General features: G+C 38.2%; 1 protein-coding gene and 1 pseudogene across 1 annotated transcript in view; one reads left to right on the forward strand and one right to left on the reverse strand.

The window, feature by feature from the left end:
- Window positions 1–23908, forward strand: part of FRAS1 (Fraser extracellular matrix complex subunit 1) — a 467548-nt gene that overhangs the window by 86944 nt on the left and 356696 nt on the right. The window lies entirely within an intron of this gene.
- Window positions 1802–1881, reverse strand: LOC135272217 (small nucleolar RNA U3; annotated as a pseudogene).

The following is a 23908-nucleotide window of genomic DNA, read 5'->3' on the forward strand; positions in this document are numbered from 1 at the left end:
CTTGAGTCTCCCTGTAGACATTTTCCATGTGAACACATCCATGTATGTATACGCGGATATCTTTTTTCCTTGAATGAGCGTATAGTATATGTATATTTTAGCCTTTTCACTTGATAATATATTTCGAAGATCTTTTTGCATCACTACACACAGTTAACTCATTCCTTTAAATGGCTAAGTGATAGTCCATCTCAGGGATATTCCATTCTTCGTTGATTTTCTCATATACTTTCCTCTCTTTCTCAGACAACATTCCTCAAGACAGGCGTTTAATCAGTCTCACACTTCAGCTAGTGTTACCTGGAGGAGGCTCAGTTTTGCCACCCTGAGAAAGCAAGCTGGTGAGAGCCTGGGAATACAGTTGCCTGTCACCATTGGCACCTCCCTTCAATCTCTTGGCTATGAGGGGTGATATGTATTTCTGTGTTCACCAAAGTCAGAGATGCAGTGGTGGCTCCAAGAGGCAGTGGAGCGTGGACAAGTGAGTGGGAGGTTGGGTACATCAGTGGCAAATCCTTAGATTGGACATAATGAAGCAGAAAATCAAGATACTGCACTGTGAGAATTTTCAAGGTCAATAATGCTGCTTGCTCTCTTTTTACGTCCTTAGCACGGGGGCTGATTCTAGCAGCTTTGCCTGTTTTCTCAGGCAGGAAGAAGGCCCCAGAGCTTGTAAAGCCCATCTCAGGAAGAGCTTGCACACTCCCAAAGGAAATCGAAATGTCAGTTTTAGCCTGCCTTTAAGCAAGAGTGCTAAACTTTGGACAAGATAAGTAGTTTTCAAACTTCTTTTAGAAGGGGAACCTATTTTTCCAGTGAAATCTCTTACTATTCCCTGTATATAAAGTAGATAAAAGCAGAGCTTTTTGGTCCACTTTAGGTCTTTCCCCAACACTTCGAATCGCTTGGCATCTTCCCAGAACACAGATTGGAAAACAACAGTCTAGACAGCATATCTTTTCAACTGTGATGTTAAGATGTTATCTTTCTTTGTCTTTAAATAGAATTTAGACATTATGAAGGGTTTCTCCTTGGCATATAATTTCAAAGCGGAAATACCTTCCGTTTGTCATTTTTAAAAGGGCCTGCTTTTACTTTACTAAATCAAAGAGCAGCCTGTTGGTTGAAGATAGGATGGATCACTCTGGTTAACTTTTAGCTACAGAGGGAAAAGTTAAAAGTATCCAGACTAGGGGAAACTAGCTTGTAAAGAGAGCAAGTCTTTATACAAATTCCAAAGCCTGTGAGATTGATTGCTTTTAGTGTTTGCTACAGCTGAATGATTAACTAGAACCCTGACACTAAGCCCGTATGAGAAGTGATTTATGCTCTGAGTGCAGAAAGATGTTTGCATGTAACCATTGGATTTCTTATTGAGGTCTTTTAAACATTGTTGATCTTGGGGACACCCACTGCTTACAGTATTTTTATTTCATTTTGCATTTTATTGTCTTATGCCAGAGGTCAAGGTCAACTTTATAATATTTACTAAGTTTGGTTGGTCAGGACTTTTTAGGGGATTCCACTGAGTCTGGGGAAGAGAAGAATACTTCAAGTTGTCTAAAGTGAAGATTGCTCTGAAATTTTTCACCACCGCTAATGAGATAGTTGGTTTCATGATTAATCAGTTTTTCTAACTAAAGATGTACCATGCTCACAAACACTGAACTATACTATATTTATTTGGGATTTCAAAAATGAAATGTTTGTTGATCAACACCAGAGCCAACTTTCATGGAGGCTTTTTTTTTTTTTTTAATTGTAGATTAAAAGCTCCCATTTCCCCAAGTTGAAATAGGATATTTTGTTTCTGTGCTCTACACATTCAGAGAAACTTCTCTAGTAACGAACTATAGAAATGATCCCTGAAAGTATAGTCTTAGGATATTTTGTTTCAAAATGTTTATTGAGTATCTACCATGTGCCATTCATGGTTCTTGGTCATTGAGATATTGATAGCAAACAGAGACTTTGTCACTACTGTCCTGGACCAGGACTGATTCTAAGTGACAGCTCAGATGCAAAGTCATATTTGCCTTGTGCTATTCTGTGCCATGTCATGCTATAAGTTGTCATACTATTATGCTGTATTTTAGGAAAATAAATGTCAGTGTTACCATTAAGAAAGGTTGACATCTGCGAATAAATTTGCCTTTCCTTGTGTCTTTCTTTGTGTATTCATGTATTTGGAAATACAGTTTACTGCCTAAATGTAGCACAGAGCTCTCCCTTTTTTCCTATCCTCAGTGGCCTGGCCTGTGCTCTAGCTTTTGTGATTGCTTGCCTGGATTGTCACTGTGATGTAACAGCTCTCTTTATATCAATTTGTGTTCCTGTCCCACCCCTACTCATCTTTTAAGCTCTTCCACACTGATGCTGCAATGATCTTTCTAACTTAAAGACTGATCTAATCCCTAGAGGATTTTGTTCATAGCATACAAGACTTTTTGATTGCCTTCCAGCCTTCACTCCCTGCACTCTCCACCCTCTGCCTACTTTGTGTCTGGGAGTGTCCAGTGTCAGTATCTATCAGACTATGAGCTCAATGTGGGCAGGGTCCATTTGTGCATGTACCTCTTTGAAACTCTGGCATCCAGAATGGGGCCATGAATGTGGTGGGGTTGCAAAGGCTTTTGTGGAATTAAATTGAATTTCGTACGCTTTCTGAAACTAACAAGATTTTGGCTTGTTAACAAACCAGGTTACATCACCTTCTGTCTAAACACTTAATTCTTATTTGATGGACTCATCATTGTTTGTCAAAGCTCTCTGAAATGGAAAATAGACAGCTCTTTCCTCTGACTGCTCAACAAACCTCCAGAAGTATATTTAGAACATTTAGCACTTGAAGAGTGTTAAAGACTGTCTGTATATTTCATAAGGCTGTCCTCCTCCTCATCTGATATGAGGAGGTGATATTAATTTCTAAAAATAATAGAAAGGCAGAGTAAAGCAATCCAAGAGAGTCTTCTACACTATGTTCTTCAAAATATCTTTTGCCTTTAGGCTGTCTTGAGAACAGAACATAAAATAATTTAGCAGATTTTTCATTGTTTCTTGAATCTGCTTTACATTTTTATAATTTTTACCTTGTTATATTCTGTGAATCTTTTTATATTCTTTATAACGTTGATTTTAGCATTTATCCAGTGATGTTTAACCAAAGCGTATGAACTCAGTGTTATTTCAAGATGTCTCTTGTGCAAGTAGATCAAATTCTTTTTCTGCAAATTTTTCAGAGTCTTTTGTTCAGCAGAAATTTTTTTCTATCAAAAATTTTTGTTCAGCAGAAAGTTTTATTTGGATTGCAGATTATTCACTATGATTTGCTGTCTTCACAGCCACTTGTAATTTACTGTTTTTTTTTTTTTTTGCTTTTTCCTATTTTATGAGGCTAAGAGACTGCATGCAGATGAGAAGCTAATATATGGCATGCTCTTTATATTCAGAAATGACCCTACTCACTTTCGGGGTTGGTGTCTTGAGTTATGTTTCATGGACACACACAGATAATTTGTTACCTACAGTCTCTGTTGATCTCATTCTCTTGGAACTAATGGTGCATACTTTGGAGGTAATTACACTGTCTCTGTGTAAAGAATAGGACATTGAGGTTTAATAGATTTGAGTTACTTGCTCAGAATAACCTTGGTTTATTTGTCTAAAACTCATTTAAAATTTTTTTATCATAAAATTTTGTTCTTAAAAGGAAAAATGACATTTTAAGGAACTGTCATATACCCACCACCCTTTTAAAGGTATCAATATTTGCATGTTTTAAGGCCCAGTCTTCATCACTGTACTTGCTTTACACCTAAATGTAATATTTTCTGATTTTTCCAGTGTCAACTGAGTTTTCTAAAGAAAACAGTTGACACTGGGAAGATCAGAAAATATTACATTTCTTTTTAGGCTCATTTAAGTTGGATTCATGTAACCATTTAAAATCATTCTTATTGTGATTATTTTAAAACCCACAAAGCTAAGAAAATCCATTTTTAATCACTGGAGGGAAAAAATGCAAAAATAAGCAAACTGGAAATCTTAGCAGATGGGTAATTAAAAGCAAACAAAGCAGAATTATCTGAGAGTTAGTATACATAGTTCTATGTACTAAAAATGGGAGATTAAGTATACCCAGTCCTTGACAATCTAGCAGCGGATAATTGATTTTGTCTCCAGATGTTCTCCACTCTGTGGTCTCCTGCACTTTTTTCTACCATTTTCCTGGCCCAGTGGGGAACAGAAGCAGTGGAGTAGCATGAATGACTCCAATTGACAGTCTCCTTTAATGATTTGCATTATTTTTGGGTTAGGCATAGGATTGCTTTTGGTTATTCACACCACCTCTCTGTTATCGTCACACAGATAATAAAACATTGATTCAGATGGCTGCTTTAAACTATAAAATTCTAGGGCCATAGCTTGGCCACCTTTGTAGTCCCAGTACCTAGGACAGGGCCTGACTTCCAGTAGGTTTCCAGTAGATATTTGTTGGCTGGAACAGAACCACTCTAAAATGATGTGTTATTGGTTAAGAGCCTACATGTGGACTGCTTAATTTTTAAGCTGGATTAACATAATCTAAACAATAATTTTTTTGGCATGCATTTAATGTAAGATAAAAGATTGTTGTTATTTTGAAAACAAACTGAAAACTGAAAAAATTAAACTGATCTAATTTTGCTCCAAATATGTTACCAAGAATAAAGCAAATAGTAAAAATTATGCTGAAATGGGAAGGAAAGGAGACAAAATCTAAAGGGAGGGAAAGAGTATAGCTAGAAAGCAAAGTTATTTTTCAGAACTATTATTTCTGTTGTGACTTTTCTTCAAGTTAACTGGTAATACATACAGTGATTTGCTTTTTCTAATATAGAAACCCATGGCATTCTAGGAGCTTATTTATAACTCCCTGTGAAGAGCAGGCAGTAAGGGAGGAAGCTTAATTATGCATTTTAAACACTGTGCTTCGTGTGGTCAGATGAAATGTTATTCTGCTTGTACTGTCGTATCTTTTACGTCTGAGCAAACATACCTGGCTTACTTTCCCCAACTTCCCCCTGTCCTTTTTCTCTGTTCAGGAAATCAATTTGGTTGAATTTCTTGTGTAGGGTGAAACCCATGGACTTGTACAGAGTTGGTGAGTGGGCCATCAATGGGATCTCTGTTAGCTCATTTTTCATCAGGGAGATACATTTCTTTCCCAAAGCTGTGATCTAGGAGAGTTGCCAAGCAGCTAGAGTTAAAAAAAAAATACACAAAAACAGCAAACAACGTAATTCTTTCATGTGGCGATCTCTCCATTGTGCTCATTATGCTTGCTGCTCGCTGACCAGTTCTAAAATAGAGTCCACGGGTTCTTTTGCCTTTGGCTGTTTCTGGGCTCTTAGACACTTAGTCTCACAGCTTGGTTCTGAATAATTGTCCACTGACAGTATTCAAAGGGCGGAAGTGCAAGGCTCTCTTTTTGTAAGGTGGAACTAAATTGGAAAACTATTGAAATTCATGAAAGATTTCTCAGATTTACTTTTGTGAGTTTAGCACATGTAAAACATTGACAAAACTTTAATGTCCATATCTGAGCATGTTTGTTCTTTTAATCCAAAGTCCTCATTGTTTATTTTTTTATATCCCTGTCTATCTCTTTCACAGGATCTATAGTAGTGGCATAAAACCCAAATGTGGTCTTTCTTTTTTGCTCTCCAGATCTTTGGAAGTGCTAGTATGAAACAAGCCAATTAACACAACTTGTTTTCATCTGCTTTATTTTATGACTGTCTCTTGGTGGCCAGAGCCAGCCCTCCACCCCAGAGAAAGCAATGATGCCTACCTGGCTAATGGTGGTTATTTTAGTTGTGAGTAGTCGAAGTTGTCTTGTGTGTAAGATTCCTTAAAGAAGTTGTTGTTTTTCCATGACCTAAATAGGACACTGTTTCCAGGTAACTTTGGCAGTCTAAAAAATGACCTCTTTCTTGGGGCCTCTCAGAGATTGAATTGAATTGACTGATTCTAAGTATTATGCCATTAGCAAAATATGTCTAACAATCACTTTGAGGACATGGGACAAATGTGGTCTCAGTTCAACTGTGTTCCTGTCAGAATACCCCTGTGGTGACTCTCTCCTACTACACCGGTTCCATAAGGGTGGGGTGGAAGACCCCCACTGCAGCCAGCAGTGCTGTTCCATGTCCTTTCAAGTACACCGTCCCTCTGCTGCTCAGGGTCAGGATGCTCACACACTCCCCCGCCCAGCCTCGGAGTCCCAGCTGCCTCTTCTAGGTTGCGTTTGAAGCTGCACTCTCTGCTTGCTCCATGGAAGTTCCTCCTTTAAGCTCTGCTGAGTGAAAAGAAGGATCACTAGTTATGGTGCTCGAGAAACATTCTATAAATTAAATTCTCCTGACTATGTTGTAGTCAAGAGAAATAGTAGTCAAAATATTTCTATTTCACCTTGAAATTATAGTGTGTGTTATACATTTAGGCTTGCTGCAATAATAGGCTCCAAGCAAATGGCACTTGGGTTCTTTTGATTTCAGTTATTTGTAGCAAAACTAAGTTTTCATTTATTGTATCTCCTATGGTGTGGGTGTCCAGTAGTGATGAAGAGTAGCCATGCACCATGATTGGAATCAATAGACATTGCCTAAGATCATTACTGTACCTCACTTTCAGTTAGACAGTAGCAGGAAATCTTTGACATGAAGGGCAGCCCCCTCAATCATGTTTCATAGCATTCAGGCAGCGGTGCCATGTGTCACACATATTTGATGCTTGTGTGAAGGGGCAGAACTCATTAGTATGTGTCTGTGCACAGACTCGCTGGGCCCTCCACTCTCTGAAGAAAGAAAGTACAACACTCAATGGACGAATTCTTTAGAGAAAAGCTATCAAATTGGAATAAAAACTAACTCATTTGAAGCTCCATTGGAGGGGAACTTGGTGTATTGGGAATATGAAGGATGGGCGTGGAAAATACAGAGGAAGTGACCAAGGAAAGCAGATAGAAAAAGTGGGCTGGTGTGGATAAACGAGTCAGTCTTCCTGGAGTAGAAAAATAAGTGGCCCCGGTACATTGTGTGTTGTTTGAGAATAATGTAAAATAGGGCTTTCATGTTGCTGTGCACTCTATTGTGGAACTCCTTGGGGCAATTGTAGGAGATGCTAGGGAAAATGGAAATTCTTCTAATTGTGACGTTGTTCTGGACTATGTGAGTCATGACTTTGTAAAGTTTGCAGTAATGATTCCAAAAGCTTGATATGATTTACCTTTACAAATAACCTAGAACTGGCCAGACTCAGTGGCTCACGCCTGTAATCCCAGCACTTTGGTAGGCCGAGATGGGTGGATCTCTTGAGATCAGGAATTCGAGACCAGCCTGGCCAACATGGTGAAACCCCATTTCTACTAAAAATACAAAAATTAGCCAGGCATGGTGGTATGTGCCTGTAATCCCAGCTACTTGGGCTACTTGGGAGGCTAAGACATGAGAATCACTTGAACCCAGGAGGTGGAGGTTGCGCTGAGCTGAGATCATGCCACTGCACTCCAGCCTAGGTGAAAGAGAGTCCGTCTCAAAAAAGCAAAACAAAACAAAAACAGCCCAAAATCTAGAACTAATTTCATGATTATTGCTATATCTTATTACTCTCATTCATAAAGATTTAGAGTGTTTTCCCTCCATGGGAGAGAAAGGGTGTTCCAGGGAATGCATGTCATGTCCAAGCTTTTATCTTTGCTACAAGTCAGAGTGGGTATCTATTGCTATTAATCAATGTGGCAATTATCATTTATTTATAGTGCCTGTGATTTGTGATTTTATGTTTTTAATTTACCCGTAAGTAAATTTTAGATAAGGAAAAAGGCAAGAATAGATGAAAAAAGCATAAGTAATGTGTTTATATATCCATAGAACATGAGAAAGAAATACTTTTTAAATGTTTCTCTCAGTAAGAATGCAACATATTCCCTAAGTTACAAACTAGAGGACTATAGATCAAGCATGTCAAATACAGCCTGCAGTCAGGTTTAATTGGGCCTTCATATTGTTTAGATAATTTTGAATCTATTGCCAATATATCAAATATGCAGATTTCATAGGAAAATCTGACTTCCAGCCGTCGAAAAAAGAAAAAAAAAGAAAAAAAGAAAATCCGACTTCCTGATTTCTCTTGAATAGTTGGAACCTTTGGAAACGTTAGGCCTGTATTCCCACCAACTGGATGTGTTTAGCAGTTTTGCTTATTGGATGAGGCATATGCACCTTTGTTTGCTGTTGCTGCCAAGATGCTGGGTTTGTAAGTACTGGCTGCTTTGTTTACGTAGGCATTGGAGTGTGTTATTTCTAACTAGATCACTAAATCAAAGGTAGACAAAGTGATAGAATTTTAACGTTTATAATAATCCTGTTAATATTAATAATGTTAAACACCTGTACATGCTATGTATTATAATTTTAAAAAACAGAAAGGCAGAATATATTTCCATGATTAGAATATTTTATTTTCTTATAAAGCCTCATTTTTGAGGTCTTTCAATGGCTTATTTTGCTACCCAGATGCAAGCATAAAATGACATAAGCCATTTAAAGATCTATAAAAAGATGAGCTGGGTGCAGTGTCTCATGTCTGTAATCCCAGCACTTTGGGAGGCTGAGGTGGGTGGATCACTGAAAGAAGGTTAGGGGTTTGAGACCAGCCTGGCCCACATGGTGAAACTCCATCTCTACTAAAAATACAAAATTAGCCAGATGTGGTGGTGGATGCCTGTAATCCCAGCTACTTGGGAAGCTGAGGCAGGTGAATCGCTAGAACCCAGGAAGCAGAGGATGCAGTGAGCCAAGATCATGTCACTGCACTCCAGCCTGGGAGACAGAGAGAATCCTTCTCAAAAAAAAAAAAAAAAAAAAAAAATCTATAAAAAGGAGCTTTATAAGAAAAGAAATATGATTATTTTAATTAAAAGAAATAATCACATTATTTAAAATGAGAATTTATCTTTTTCAGATCTTGAATCCATAGGTTATATTAGTAGTGTGAGCTAGTTTACATATATAAACCCTACTTTATTATTTTATATGACAATACAAAGAATTTAAACTCATAGTGAAGACCTTTGTCACATACAAGCTGTGTGTGCAGTCAGAGCTTCTCTATGCCTTGATTTTCTCACCTGTGATGTGGGAATCATTATAGCACCTCCCTTAGAGGATTGTTTTGGGGATTAAATGGAATAATCTAGACAGGGCAATTGATTCAGAATAAGAATTCAATAAATATTCAGTATTATTATTTCTAGATAAAGTCTTCAATGTTATCTACTTTATTGCAATTTTTAATATTATTTGCCAAAATCTTGGTGCTATATTGGGAGTATATTGGGCATGTCTGCATCTTCTGTCATCAGCAAGGGTGTAAAACTGTGCTTTAGAAAGTTATTTCCTACAAAAATCCTAACTTCTAAAATTTCATCTAGTGCCTTATGCCTTCATCTGCAAAATGAGGAGACTTCTCTTCACCATCCACCTTGTAGCATAAGGCAAAGTAGAAATTTTGTAGTGATAATTGAGGCTATTCTTAGAAAGCTGCTATAAAGACTTTGCCTTCCATAAATAAGTTTGATGAAGATGAATTTCGTCACCCATTTTCCAATTCCCGACTCCATGCATTTTTCAAGCTTTGGTAATCAAATATAGAAAAGCATAAGTATAAAGTTGCAGCCAAAAGTTATGCAAACTACTAATTTATTGATATGAAAATATACTTTGTCCTTGATGTGTGTCTTGTCTTGCAATTTTAACATTATTTTTCCTTGCGTTGATGTTGACTTCTTGCTGGAAGAAGGGAGAAAACATAGATTTTACTCCTGTGCCTTAAATGAGCCACAAGAAAAAGTTTTCTTATCAGTATACATGGAATATAGCACTAACTTGGGGAAGATACTGTTCATCAACAGAAATTTATGATTATGTGTTTTCGTCTTGTTGTTCAGTCTCCCCAAAAATTTGGTTTTAAGCGGGAAGAGGTAGAAATGGTACCACAAGAACTATTTCTTGGATTTGAAATTGCTATTTTCTTGCACTACAGGAATCCCACATTGCTGAGCAACCACTGTCCTTTCTGAGGAAACAGAAAGCAGTAATTCACTGTTGTAAATGAAGATTGAGTGTGATGGGTTACATTTGAGGAAAACATCCTTTTAAATGATTGCAAAAACACAAATCTATCTCAGCTATAGGGTTTTCAGTGTAGAGACTCTTGTAAATTTTGTCTGGCTGCCATTGTCATTGTTGTTACATTTATTCCATTTCTGTCACTGCCTGTTAAGTGAATGTTTTGCTTTTATCTGATTACTTTGGAAACGGGAGTTATTTCTCCTGAGGCTGTAAGGCAGGAATGCCTTTCAGGATCTGGTTCATTCTGAAGTATGAAGCTGTTTTTCCTGAAGAGAAGGTAAATTGTTAGACATGGTTTTAGTTCCCTGCTGTGTCAGTATAAACCATCCTGTATTGCGGAAAACAGTAAAATGGAATTATCTAAGACAGGAAAGTTCAGAAAGGCATTCTAGTTGTTTTTATTGCTAACTGCTAGCAAACAATTTGTGGGATGAGCCCGTTTCTTTCTTTCTAACCTTTTATACACCTGAGCATGCGGGGCTAGAAGCCTCCAGGGTTTGAAGTGGTATTAAACAAGATGCAACAGGCAGATGACACATGGTTGTCACCATTTCATGTATTGCTGGTCTCTAGAAAAATACACCCAAACCGCAGGTGACAAAAGAGACAGTAAAGACACTGGTGTTTCAGTAGAGACTGGTGGAACATTGCCAAATTCTTATCAAAAGCATTTTATTGCACGTTTTCACATTCCATATTTATTCACCCTTTTATAAGTAAATTTACATACATAGATTGTAGATATACAACTCCTCTTTATTTCTCATTCTTTGAAAATTTTGACTTTCTCTTCCTATTGTTAGAAAAGTCTCTGTAGTATTTTTCACTGTTAAAGACAAAAATTCTCTGTTTTAATTAAATTGGGGGTCAAAGATTTCATATTCTTGAGACCAGTTAATTGAATTACCTAATTATCCCAAGAGTGGGTAATATTTAAAATGGTTTTATTAGTGGAGATCCATAACTTAGAGACGGGTTTCCTTCTAAGTTATGAGCACTTCCTAAAAGTTGTTTGGGACTCACAATGCCACCCCCTGCCCTACCCCACAAAGAAAACAATATTTTAAATTATGATAAATAAATATTAGTTTTCCATCCTAATCCACAAATCTTTGTAACCTATACTGGGGCTGATCTATAGTGCTGTGGTCTCTTTTTACTTCTTTGGAAAAATTAATGCCAAGTCACAATGTGACCTATGACTTCATATCTCCAGTATCGACAAAAATAATATTTTGTTTTCCCTTTGCACTTGGACTGTTAGAAGAAGTTTTTCTCTCTTCCTCCAACAGAAGCAGTGTAAGGAGTTCTAATTCATTTTTCTCTCTTCAGTGCAGGGACATGAAAGGAGTTGGGCATAGCCACATCTGACAAAGATTGAAGCAGAAAGAGATGTTTTGCTCTGCTTGTCCAACCTCCCATGCCCACCTCCCCCAACCCCTAGCTCTCATAGTAAGGATTATATTGGCCACCTGGCCCAAACAAGTCTTGGGTTCAAAAAGCTGGTGATAGCTAGTTCCTGTGTTAGGCACAGAAAGCAAGAGGGCAGGTCAAGTCAGAGTCCCTGAGGACAAGCATGAAGTCAAATGGCCTGTGATAGATGTTGCAGAGCAAATAGCTTGGTATTAGGCAGAAATGGGGTCCAACAGTGAGCAGGTAGAAAACCCTTTGTGTGATGAAGAGGATCCAAGATGGCCAAATAGGAACAGCTCTGGATTGCAGTTCCCAGCAAAAACACAGAGGCTGAGTGATCACCACATTTCCAAATGAATTTTTACTGCCCACAGACCAGGAGCTTCCCAGGCTGAAAAGTGCCATGAGTCTCCAGTGTGGCAATTTCAGCCAGTGCAGCGGGTCTCCCCACAAAAACTCACACAAATCTGGACACTGTTTCCACTGGCGATTGGAACGCCTGGGAGACAGAGTCACCTGTTCAACTGAATAAAAGGGGGCTGAAACACATTGCCAAGTGATCTGGCTTGGCTAGTCCCACGCCCAAAAAGACCAGCAATCTGAAACGCTCTGGATTGAGAGTTTCACAGCAAGCGCAGCTGGACCCGAGACAGTCCAGTTCTGTGAGGGGAAGGGTATCTGCCATTACTGAGGCAGTCCATCACTACTGAGGCAGTCTGCCATTACTGAGGCAGTCTACCATTACTGAGGCAGTCTACCATTACAGAGGCAGTCCGCCAGTACTGAGGCAGTCCACCATTACAGAGGTAGACTGCCATTACTGAGGCAGTTCTAACTATACACCTATAAACAAAACTGCAAGGAAGTTCACACAGCAGCTGGGCAGAGCCCATGGCAGCTCAGCAATGCCTGTGCTGGCAGACTGTGACTAGGCTACCTCCTTGCTGGGCAGGGCATCTCTGAAAAAAGGCAGCAAATGATAAGAACTTATAAATAAAGCCCCACCTTCCCAGGGCAGAGCCCCTGGGGTAAAAAAGGCAGGTATGAGTTCCACTGCAGCAGACTTAAACATACCTGCCCAGCAGCTCTGAACAAAACAATGGAGCTCACAGCTAAGAACTTGAGTTCCTATAAGGTACAGACTGTCTCCTCAAGCAGCTTCCCACCCCCGTATAACCAAAGAGACACGGAATAAAGGAGAGCTCTGGCTGACATCTGGCAGATATCCTTCTGGGACAAAGATAACAGAAGAAGAAACTGGTAGCAATTCTTCCTGTTCTGCAGCCACTGCAGGTGATCCCCAGGCAAGCAGGATCTGGAGTGGACTGCAGTCCTACAGCAGGGGGGCTTGACTGTTACAAGGAAAACAAGAAACAGAAGAAAAAACTTCATCAGCAACAAAAAGGATGTCTACTCAGAGACCCCATCTGAAAGTCACCAAACACAAAGACCACAGGTGGATAAATCCACAAAGATGAGAAGAAACCAGTGCAAAAAGGATGGAAATGCCCAAAACCAGAACACCTCTCCTCCTCCAAGGGATCACAACTCCTCACCAGCAAGGGAACAAGGCTGGATTGAGAATGAGTCTCAATCCAGCTTTCAGACAGGCTTCAGAAGGTGGATAATAACAAACATCTCTGAGCTAAAAGATCATGTTCTAACTCAATGCAAAGAAACTAAGAACCTTGAAAAAAGGCTTGATGAAATGCTAACAAGAATAAACAGCATAGAGAGGAATATCAATGAATTGATGCAGCTGAAAAACACAAAACAAGAACTTCATGAAGCATACACAGGTTTCAGCAGCTGAATTGACCAAGCAGAAGGAAGGATATCATAGATTGAAGATCAAATCCATGAAATAAAATGAGAAGGCAAGATTAGAGAAAAGAGAGTGAAAAGAAATGAACAAAGCCTCCAAGAAATATGGGATTATGTGAAGAGATCTAATCTATGTTTGATAGGTGTACCTGAATGTGACAGAATGAATCCAAGCTGGAAAACACTCTTCAGGATATTATCCAGGAGAACTTTCCCAACCTAGCAAGAGAGGCCAACATTTATGTCCAGGAAATACAGAGAACACCACAAAGATATTCCTCAAGAAGAGCAACCCCAAGGCACATAATCATCAGATTCACCAGGGTTAAAATGAGGGAAAAAATGCTAAGAGTAGCCAGAGAGAAAGGTCGGGTTACCTACAAAGGGAAGCCCATCAGACTCACAGCGGATCTCTCAGTAGAAATCCTACAAGCCAGAAGAGAATGGGGGCCAATAGTCAACATCCTTAAAGAAAAGAACTTTCAACCTAGAATTTGATATCCAGCCAAACTAAGCTTCATAAGCGAAGGAGAAATAAAATCCTTTATAAACAAGCAATTGCTCAGAGATTTTGTTACCACCAGGCCTGCCTTACAAGAGCTCCTGAAAGAAGCACTAAACATAGAAAGGAACAACCAGTACCAGCCACTTGAAAAACGTACCAAATGGTAAAAAGCAACAATATAATGAAGAAACTGTGTCAACTAATGGGCAAAACAACCAGCTAGCATCAAAGTGGCAGGAAAAAATTCATACATAAGAATATTAACCTTAAATATAAATAGGTTAAGCTTCAATCAAAAGACACAGACTGGCAAATTGGATAAAAAGTCAAAACCTATCGGTGTGCTGTATCCAGGCAACCCATCTCACATGCAAGGATACACATAAGATCAAAATAAAGGGATGGAGGAAGATTTACCAAGCAAATGGAGAGCAAAAAAAAGCAGGAGTTGCAATTCTCATCTCTAATAAAATAGTCTTTAAAGCAACAAAGATCAAAAGAGACAAGGAAGGACATTACATAATGGTAAAAGGATCAATGCAACAAGAAGAGCTAACGATCCTAAATATATATGCACCCAATACAAGAGTGCCCAGATACATAAAGCAAGTTCTTAATGACTTACAAAGAGACTTAGACTCCCACACAATAATAGTGGGAGAATTTAACACTCCACTGTCAATATTAGACAGATCAATGAGACAGAAAATTAACAAGGATATCCAGGACTTGAACTCAGACCTGGAACAAGCACACCTAATAGACGTTTACAGAACTCTCCACCCCAAATCCACAGAATAGATATTCTTCTCAGCACCACATCACACCTACTCTAAAATTGACCACATAATTGGAAGTAAATCACTCCTCAGCAAATGCAAAAGAAGGGAAATCATAAACAGTCTCTCAGACCACAGTGCAATCAAATTAGAACTCAGAATTCAGAAACTAACTCAGAGCCGCACAGCTTCATGGAAACTGAACAACTGGCTCTTGAATGTTGACTGGATAAACAATGAAATGAAGGCAGGAATAAAGATGTTCTTCAAAACCAACGAGAACGAGGACACAACGTACCAGAATCTCTGGGACACATTTAAAGCAGTGTCTAGAGGAAAATTTATAGCAATAAATGCCCACATGAGAAGCAAGGAAACATCTAAAATCGACACCCTATCATCAAAATTGAAAGAGCTAGAGAAGCAAGATCAAAAAAACTCAAAACCTAGCAAAAGACAAGAAATAACTAAGATCAGAGTAGAACTGAAGGAGACAGAGACACAAAAAACCCTTCAAAAAATCAATAAATCCTGGATCTGGTTCTTCAAAAAGATCAACAAAATAGACCACTAGCCAAATTAATAACAAAAAAAAAGAGAGAATAATCAAATAGATGCAATAAAAAACAATAAAGGGGATATCACCACAGATTCCACAGAAATACAAACCACCATCAGAGATTACTACAAACAACTCTATGCACATAAACCAGTAAACCTGGAAGAAATGGATAAATTCCTGGACACTTGCATCCTCCCAAGCCTAAACCAGGATGAAGTCAAAACCCTGAATAGACCAATAACAAGGGCTGAAGTTGAGGCAGGAATTAATAGCCTACCAACCAATAAAAGCCCAGGTCCAGATGGGTTCACAGCCGCATTGTAACAGACATACAAAGAGGTGCTGGTACCACTCCTTCTGAAACTATTCCAAACAATCCAAAAAGAGGGAATCCTTCCCAAATCATTTTATGAGACCAACATCATCCTGATACCAAAACCTGACAGAGACTCAACAAGAAAAGAAAACTTCAGGACAATATCCATGATAAACATAGATGCAAAAATCTTCAATAAAATCCTAGCAAACCAATTGCAACAGCACATCAAGAAGCTTATCCATCATGATCAAGTAGGCATCATCCCAAGGATGCAAGGCTGGTTCAACATATGCAAGTCTATAAATGTAATTCACCACATAAACAGAACCAAAGACAAAAACCACATGATTATCTCAGTAGATGCAGAGAAGGCCTTTGACAAAATTCAACAGCCTTTATGCTAAAAACTCTCTGTAAACTAAGTATCGACAGAACGTATCTCAAAATAATAAAAGCTATTTATGACAAAGAAACAGCCAATATCATACTGAATGGGCAAAAGCTGGAAGCATTCCCTTTGAAATCTGGCACTAGACAAGGATGCCCTCTTTCACCACTCCTATTCAATATAGTATTGGAAGTTCTAGCCAGAGCAATCAGGCAAGAAAAAGAAATAAAGGGTATTCAATTAGGAAAGGAGGAGGTCAATGTGTCTCTGTTTACAGACAACATGATTGTATATTTAGAAGACCCTATATTCTCAGCCCAAAATCTCCTGAAACTGATAAGTCTCAGGATACAAAATCAATGTGCAAAAATCACAAGCATTTCTATACACCAATAACAGACTTAAAGAGAGCCAAATCAACAATGAACTGCCATTCACAATTGCTACAAAGAGAATAAAATACCCAGGAATACAACTAACAAAGGATGTAAAGGACCTCTTCAAGGAGAACTACAAACCACTGCTTAATGAAATAAGAGAGGACACAAACAGATGGAGAAACATTCCATGCTCATGGTTAAGAAGATCAATGTTGTGAAAATGACCATACTGCCCCAAGTAATTTATAGATTCCCTGCTATCCCCATCAAGCTACCTATGACCTTCCTCACAGAACTGGAACAAACCATCGTAAACTTCATATGGAACCAAAAGAGAGCCCACATAGCCAAGTCATTTCTAAGCAAAAAGAACAAAGCTGGAGGCATCACCCTACCTGACTTCAAACTATATTACAAGGCTACAGTAATCAGAACAGCATGGTAGTGGTACCAAAACAGAGATATAGACCAATGGAACAGAATAGAGGCCTCGGAGGCAATGCCACACATCTACAACCATCTGATCTTTGACAAACCTGACAAAAACAACCAATGGGGAAAGGATTCCCTGTTTAATAAATGGTGTCAGGAAAACTGGCTAGCCATGTGCAGAAAGCAGAAACTGGACCCCTTCCTGACACCTTACACTAAAATTAACTCCAGATGGATTAAAGACTTAAACATAAGACCTAGCACCATAAAAACCTTAGAAGAAAACATAGGCAAAACCATTCAGGACATTGGCATAGGCAAGTACTTCATGACTAAAACACCAAAAGCATTGGCAACAAAAGCCAAAATAGACAAATGGGACCTAATTACACTCCAGAGCTTCTGCATAGCAAAAGAAACAATCATTAGAATGGACCAGTAACCAACAGAATGGGGAAAAATTTTTGCAATCTACCCATCTGATAAAGGATTTATATCCAAAATCTATAAAGAACTAAAACAGAGTTACAAGAAAAAAAAACAAACAAACCCATTCAAAAGAGGGCAAAGGATATGAACAGACACTTTTCAAGAGAAGACACATATAAGGCCAAGAAACATGAAAAAATGCTCATCATCACTGGTCATTAGAGAAATGCAAATCAAAACTACATTGAGATACCATCTCACGCCAGTTAGAATGGCAATCATTAAAAAATCTGGAGACAACAGATGCTGGAGAGGATGTGGAGAAATAGGAACACTTTTACACTGTTGGTGGGAGTGTAAATTAGTTCAACCATTGTGGAAGACAGTGTGATGATTCATAAAGGACCTAGAAATAGAAATTCCATTTGACCCAGCAATCCCATTACTGGATATATATCCAAAGGATATAAATCGTTCTATTATAAGGACCCATGCACACGTATGTTCATTGCAGTACTGTTTACAGTAGCAGAGACTTGGAGCCAACCCAAATGCCCATTGATGATAGACTAGACAGGGAAAATGTGGCACATATACACCATGGGATACTATGCAGTCATAAAAAATGATGAGTTTTTGTCCTTTGTAAGGACATGGATGAACCTGGAAACCATCATTCTCAGCAAACTGACACAAGAACAGAAAATCAAACACCACATGTTCTTACTCATAGGTGGGTTTTGAACAATAAGAACACATGGACACAGGGAAGGGAGCATCACACACTTAGGTATGTTGGGGGTGACTAGGGGAGGGACAGTGGGGGTAGGGAGTTGGGGAGGGATAACATGGGGAGAAATGCTGGATATAGGTGATGGGGATGGAGGCAGCAAACAAATTGCCATGTATATACCTATGCAACAATCCTGCATTTTCTTTACATGTACTCCAGAACCTAAAGTGCAATTAAAAAAAAAATAAATATATATATATATAAAAAAAACAGAAAAAAATTAAAAAGCAAAAAGAAAACCCTTCGTGTGAGATGTTCAGTAGTTTCCATTGGAAAGGGAGGGGTGGTATGCAATGTGTGGACCTCTGTGAAAAGGATATTTTTAAAGTAGTGTACTTGATAAGTCCAGAGCCACCCATTATGCCTTGAAGTGATAAAAAATGGAATCAGTACAGATTAAGGAATACAATATAAGGAATATAAACTACATTTATGATCAATTAAAAAATGTTTTTTTATATTTCATGAAATGTTAAGAAAAATATGGGAAAATATTTAGAAAATTTATCATTTTATAAAGTGCTGCTGTAAATTTAGTACTTATATAAAACACTAAAATTATTCTAAAGGGAAAAAAATCTTACCTGAGATAATGTCTTATATAAATGTAAGTATTTACCATGTAACAACGTCCCTACGGATAAAATCTAAAGGCTAAAGTCATGTTAAAAATGTTTTTAAAACTATGTTGATTATTTTAATGGAGTTGTACTTAGATATGTGTACAACTTAGTTAATATCTTTTTCCTTTTTAAAAAGATTTATAATATTTTCCTCTTTCCTTTCATCCTCTTTTTCATGAACGTCTTTTAAGAAGTAACATCTTATTTTCTGGCATCATTAGCCTAAACCCAGTCTACGTTCTTTCTCAAAACTTCTATCTTCTTGAATCTATTCCTAAACTTTTCCCGAAGATCAGACTCTGTTTAGCATCCATCCTGTTATTTTTTCCTTCATTCAGATTCAATGTTAGGCTGTGGGAATAGAGTGATTAACAAAATTCATGGTTTCTGCCCTTTAGCCTTCAGTCCTTTAAGTCAGATTACAAATTAAAAAGATAAATTTAGAACGATTCTTTTGTTGCACTGAAAATTAGCATTAGTTATGCTCAAATCCAGTCCCCCATCCCCTCTTTTTTCAAAGAGTTGTTAATGTCCAGGTAAAAGTGAGAGCTTTTTGAGCTAAAGGTATGATAGAGGACCCAGTGACCTTTGTTTAATAGTGCAAAAGTTTATAGAAGACTTTCATCATTGCCTCTGGCATGTAGTAGCATATCTTGCCTTTTAAAATAGTACTTTACAGTGTGTTCCAAACAAGCTAATCTCATGAAAAGGTCTAATGAAGTTACATCTGGTATTCTTCAGAGTCCGGTTGTGTTTGTGTTGACTTGAAAAACACTGAGGATCTTGCAGGTGAAACAATATGATTTCCTGGATGGCACACCGAACTGCTAAATTAGAAGACCTGAGTTTGAATTCTAGCTTTAAAAGTATCTGGTTTTATCACTTTACTGCTCAAGTCTTCCATTTACTCTTCTGTGTAATGCAAGGCTCTGATAGATAACAATTAAGATAGTTATTTTTGTGTAACTGACCACCCTCAAATATCAGTATCTAAAAACGATAAGCACTTATTATTACTCTGGAGACATCTATGGGTCATTTGGGCAGTACTGCCACTATGGATCAGGCCTGTATGATCGTGATTAGCTTGGCCATTCTGCAGTACCCTAGGAAGCTGGCCAGGGATTGGCTCCTGTGGAACTGCCTACTTGCATGTCTGGGAGATGACTGGCTATTGACTGGGCAACAATATGAGAGCATTACATGGTTTTCATTATCCATCAGGCTAGACTGGGCTTATTCTCATGACCAACATGTGTATCCCCAAAGAGTGAACAGACACACACGAGGCCTCTTGGAGCCTGTCATTTCTACCACATTCTGTTTGGTGGAAACAAATTTCAAGGCCAGCTCAGATTCAAAAGATACGGAAATAGACTCCAAAGTCTCACTGAAAGGCCCGGAAACAGGGAAAGGTGAAGACTTGTAGCTTGTTTCACAATTTATTTACTACAGACCCCTTTCAGTGCTTTCTCTTAAACCCGTGAGTAATCTAATTGGTTGAGTACTTACCCCTGTACTTCGGCACTGCAAGAACTATAGCAGAAGAAAACAACCTTTGACTATATTGAAGGCACTTTGTATTTTATAAAACCATTTTCACTTTCTAGAGAAACATAAAATCAAAGACACCCTTGAGGAGCTGGCAACATGGCTAAAGCAAACAAGGATCATATATTAAAAACTAGAAAATATTTCCAGACCATCTTTCTTTGGGGTTGCAGATTTGTAAGAACTACAGAACACAGAATGGTAAGAGACAAATATGGTCTGGAATTATCTACTAAGATCTAGACTAATAAGACTTTTCTTTTTGGTCATCCTTAAATTTATACATATGAAGAGAGAAAAAGTTATTTTAATTAATAAACATTTAATTTAAATAAGTTTTCTGGTGAATAATTAATCTCAAAACTTATTTTTTGCTTAAGAGAGAAATTGTATCTTTACTGTAGACATTTACTAAATGAAAACTATTCTCACAAGAATGTTTAGTTTTCTCAAGAGTCACCAAATATTTTTAGGTAGTAGTTTCTTTGAATATAGCAAATAGGATTAATTTCAACCACTAGCAAAGTGCTGGTGGTTCACCGAAATATATTTCCCTGTGCCATACCTCCCAGCCTCTCTTGTGGTTAGATTTATCATTTGGCCAAGTTCCATCTAATGGACCGTGAGAAGAAAAACGTGATTCTCTCTGGCTTATTTCATTAAGCCCCTAGTACATGCTCCTCCATGCTCATTTCGTTTTCTGACTGACTGGTTTGGCCACACCCAGGGCGATCCTGGAAGCCATAGATCGTCTTTGCAAGAGCTGTTGTCAACCTGCGTTCCTAAATGACTGCCTGGAGCACAACGCCTCTTTCAAGCAAGAGCATCTGCCCTGGATTATTTACTGATCAGGACATGATCCTATTGTGTTTAGCCCATTGCATAGTGCATTTATTTGTTTCATCAGTGTAGTTGCTCTAACTAATAACACTAATTATACATTGGCTTGAAAAATCAAGGTAGGAAAGCACAATTAAAGAGTTTCCTAGATTTTCTTTTCTGCACACAGCCATTAATCTTGGTGCAAAGTTTAGTTCAGCAGTTACTGACTGTCTGCTGTGTACCAAAGGCTGAACTTAATGCTGAAGTGAGAGCTGAATAAAACAATTCCTACTTCTGGAAGCTCATAGTCTGTTAATAGATAAACAAATATGTAAGCAGATTATTGTCATACAGTGTAGCAAACCTACCTTGAGATACAGGCTAAATGTATCATACAGACCCCAATATTCAGTGGCTCAAACAAGATAGAACATTCTTTTTCGTGCAGAGGTAGGTGAGCAATCCCGGATGGGTAGGTAGCTCCACTCTAGAAAGCTATAATAATAATAATACTAGTAAGAGTGATTATCATTGATAATAATGATGATGATTATTATAGGTAGCATTAACTGGCACTTGCTATGTGATAAGCTCAGTTTCAAGTCCTTAGGTATAATAACTCCTTTAATTGTTACAAAAGCCACATTTTCAAGGCACTGTTTCCCCATTTTACAGATAGGAAGACTGAGGCACAGATTGCTTAAGTCATTTACCCAAGTTCACATAGCTGGGAAGTGACTCAGCTGGTCTTTGAACTCCAGCGGTCTGAACCTATGCGGTTAACGACCATGCTATACTTAGATAAGCAAGTTGACACAGTGGGTCGTCATGGTTGGTATAGGTATATTACTGATTTGCAGATGTTGGTGGACATTTGATACCTTTAAACATAATTCTTTTAGTTTATAAACTAAGGTGATATTAGTGTACTTGATGCCTGTGGTAAGGCTCCATTGCATTTTTCTCATATAATTTTATGTTCCATATGTATCAAGATTCATTGAAGCAATTCTCCTAATTTTTTTTGTGTCTCTATTTTCTTACATATTCAATAAAGAGAATAGAAGTTCAAAAAAATCAGTGATAACATTTCATATGTGTTATCCTCCCAAGCTGGCTTTTTGTGGGTCTTCAACTTACTTAGAATGTGTAATACTGACACTTGTCCACACTAAGTGTTTGTTAAGTGGCTTTTTGCTGAGCAAATATAGAATAATACCCTTTGTAGAGTTCCTCTCTCTTGGACTCACATGAGAAGCATAGCTTACGGCTCTTCTTGTCCTCTGCATTTGCCCTGCCGCTCTTACTCAGACCAAGAAAATGTCTGAAGGTTCCTTTCCCTCAGCTGCTCCTTGAAGAAGGCTGGATTTACCAGAGAGGACAAAAAGTGTTTGTGTGTGTGTGTGTGTGTGTGTGTGTGTGTGTGTGTGTGTGTTTCTATGTAGCATTTTTGCTTCTCCCCTACACTCCTGTAATAGTCACATAGGATGGTGGTTTGGCAAATATAAACCTAATCCAAAACTTAAAATTTTATTTTCCTTGAGTAGGCATAGTCAGAATGTGGGAAATGTCATTTTTATTACTGTCTACTGTATTTTTGCCTTTTATCAGAGCATTGGATCCTTTGTCTGAGTCTTACACCATGTAAGTTTTGTAGTTGGGATAATTTTAGTTTTTCTTAAAAGACTGTGACCATTGTCCTACTTTTCTCCCTCACCTGTCATACTTTTTCTCCTATAGAGAAGAAAAATTAAAAGGTGGTAGATGGGAGTAGATTCTAAACATCCTATCAGTTGTATGCGGAATGCCTCTGAATTTTGAGCCAGCCCTTTAATAAAGAGGCTAAGCAGGTGCTAAAAGATTCTTGGAGAGGCTTTTTTCTTGGGGCCACCGTGTCTGGTTAATTCTCAGTTTTGTTGTATTGTATGAGGTGCTTTGTGTGCAACGTGTCTGACAAGACAGAAGTAAAGAAGGAACTGGGCGGTGTCAATTTACTGAAGTTGGCAACTCTTCACTGGGAAATTTAGGTGTAGGTTATGATCCAGGCTGGGACTGCTGCATCCAGTACAAGGAGGTTTTAAGACCCCAACAGGCCAAATAAGGGGGAGCTGTAAATTGCAAGCTGCCTTCTTGTTCCTTGAGTACCATTGACTTGAGCCATTCAAGAATGAGTTAAGTAATTTTTTCAGCCATCAAGCATTCATCATATTTGCTCCAACAATGTTCCCGAGGTCCGGTAGTAAATGGGGAGCAGGAATTTCAATTTCCCTGACTGGGTCTACTTTTCATTAACAATATTACTTCTGGCAAATTGTTTTACCTCTATTCTCTCTCCCTGCAACAAAGCTAATTATGACTCATGAAGTTCATGGGCTGGTGCAGGGAACAGGATTGTTAGTGTACTGTAATGGAGTTTGAATCTTGACTCTGCTGCTTACCTGGTGTCGCTTTTGTCAAGTTGGTTAACCTCTCTCAGCTTTAGATGCCATTACTCAAGTGGAGACAGTAACGTGCACCTCACAGGGTTTTTGCAAGGATTAAATAAGGTAATGCATGAATATCACTAACCACAATATCTAGCACATAGTAAGTGCTCATTAAATTATAATAATTATATTTTATTATTATTAGTTATTATCAAGCCCTCAAACTGGATGAGATGCTAGCAAAATATCAACAGAGGTGCAAGGAACGTTCTTTTGTGAAAAGATCTTGACCATTGCTATTTAACAGCACTATTTTTCAATGCAGTAGTAATTGTCATATTAGCATAAAAATGTTTTCTTCAGAGGATTATTTTCACAACTAAAACAAGAACTTGGGACACCATCTGAGTTGATAGTATAGCATCGTGGAAAGGGTATAGGTTCAGGAGTTACACAGATCTAGCTTTGAATTCTGGTGCTTCCGTTT

Source organism: Aotus nancymaae, unplaced genomic scaffold (genome assembly GCF_030222135.1).
Source record: "Aotus nancymaae isolate 86718 unplaced genomic scaffold, 86718_ANA_hifiasm-v0.15.2.pri h1tg000006l, whole genome shotgun sequence".
NCBI classification, from domain to species: domain Eukaryota; kingdom Metazoa; phylum Chordata; class Mammalia; order Primates; family Aotidae; genus Aotus; species Aotus nancymaae.